The following is a 2,116-nucleotide window of genomic DNA, read 5'->3' as shown; positions in this document are numbered from 1 at the left end:
CAAGGCCTCTGACACCCTGGACTTGGCAGGTGTCTGGAGCAGCCCTGGCGTCACCCATGAGCCCAGGGCCCAGGCAGAGCCAGGCACAGAATCCAGATCCTGAGGCCAGGTGTGCCATCCAGGGGCTTCCCACACTCTGGATGGGGGCAGGGCACTGCGAGAATACTGGAGTAAGTTGTCATGCCCTCCTGCAGGGGATCTTCCTGACCCAGGGATCAAACCTGCATCTCTTATACCTCCCGCATTGGCAGGCAGGTTCTTTACCACTAGCACCACCTGGGAAGCCCCCCTAGCTTATACTCTTCCTCTTTTCTTTATAAAAACTCAGGAAAACCTGGGGAGTTAGGAGTGGATTCTTCAGGACATGACTTCACATTCTCCCCAGGATTAGCAGCTTCCTCAATAAAGCTATTTTTCTTTTAACCGACACTTGTCCCTCACCATTGGACTTCTGAAAGAGGCAGCCAAACCCGAGGGAGGTCCCTAAATAAAGATCCAGGAGGAGGACATCATGACTTGTAAAGAAGAGGGAACTGGGAGCCCCTGAGCTGATCCTCAGTCCTTGAAAAAACCATGTGGGCCAAGAACACCAAGTTGACCACGTAAATCAGCAGGTTGATGGCTGTCAGGACGGCCACAGCCAGTTGCTGGTCCCAGGTACACACAGAGTAGATGAGCCCATCATTGCAGCTCGACCACTCGGGCTGGCCACCAAACTGCTCTTCAAACTGGTAGAGAGGCCAGAGGACCAGAGCACTGGTGTAGAGGAGGACGATGAGCAGGGTCAGCCCCAAAAGAAAAGTGGGAAAGGCAATGGGCAGCCTGTTGTCTCAGTCACACCAGTTCAGCAGAAGGGCCGCGGCTGCCAGGAGGAAGCAGATGGAGTACATGGCCACGCACCACACCAGGGCCGGCTGGTGCACGTACAGGTGGCTGTCAATGATAAAGGCGAAGATGATACAAGCCACAAAAGTCTCCAGCCCCTTGAGCAGTCCTGGCACAGTGACCATGTAGCTGGTGATCACGCCGAGCCAGACCCAGGTACGAGCCCAGGCCACTTCGCTGGCATAAGCCACAGAAGCAATGCAGGAGAATGCAGTGGTGGCGATGGCATGATCCTGGGAGCGGCCATGGGGGAAGAACCAGATGTAAGTGATGGGGTAAACGATGGAGGCCGAGATGCAGAGGAGGGCAGCGTAACAGGCATAGGTGATGAGAAAGTTGTACCAGGAGAAGGGGAAGCGGGACTGGAGCCCACAGAACTCGATTATGAGGATGATGAGCGTCACGAGAAAGCAGAAGCACCAGATGAATACGGACCAGTTACTTACGGCCCCCATCCAAGTGCCCACGCTGGCCACAAGCGAGAAGGCCAGGCAGGTGGAGAGCAGCTGCAACAGGCGGAGGAAGTAGCCCAGGAGGATTGCAGAAAGCAGGCTTGAGGATGAGCACATGGTGATCACGAAGTCAGATCAGTCTCTGTCACCAATATGGCAGTGGTCTTCCCTGAGGACCCATCAGAGAAAGATCCAGCTCTGGAGGGGGATTAAGTCAGATGCCTGGAAAAGACTCAGAGTCCTGTGACTGCTGAAGCTCAGGATCTGTGGAGTTAGAACCAGTGGCTCAGACACCTGGGTAACAGCACAACCGCTTCAGAATGATTCTCCCCACCCATCACCCTTGGCCTTGTCAGGAGACTTGTCTTATCCCAAACCTCACAGCTGGGTTAGGTCTGGCATTAAACCATGAATTTTTTTTTTAATTATTACTTTTTGGTACATGATGTTATCTGCAGAAACACAGGGTAGGATGGTCCTTACCTACATTACTCAATTTTCATGTCTCTGAAAATTCAAAAATAATTTAAAAAAAACTCATTTGGCCTTTAATGTCATGGATTTTGTTCCAAATTGGAATCTTGAATAAATATAATATTAAATTAAAATAATTCATTTGGTAACAAAATTTTACCTCAACAGACATAAGACAATTTCTGATCATTATTTCACTTAGTGTGAATGTTTAAACGTTTGGTTGAAGAAACACTACTGGGTTTGACTGTAAGGTGCTTTAAAACCCCAGGGGGTGTTACATCATACAGGGTAGTTTCACCATG

General features: G+C 50.4%; 1 pseudogene; it reads right to left on the bottom strand.

Annotated features, from left to right (window-relative positions):
* Nucleotides 1-509: 509 nt before the first annotated feature.
* LOC123465215 lies at nt 510-1,454 on the bottom strand (annotated as a pseudogene).
* Nucleotides 1,455-2,116: the final 662 nt, after the last annotated feature.

This window comes from Bubalus bubalis, chromosome 20 (assembly GCF_019923935.1).
Source record: "Bubalus bubalis isolate 160015118507 breed Murrah chromosome 20, NDDB_SH_1, whole genome shotgun sequence".
NCBI classification, from domain to species: Eukaryota; Metazoa; Chordata; class Mammalia; order Artiodactyla; family Bovidae; genus Bubalus; species Bubalus bubalis.
This window is presented reverse-complemented; position numbering and strand designations above follow the sequence as displayed.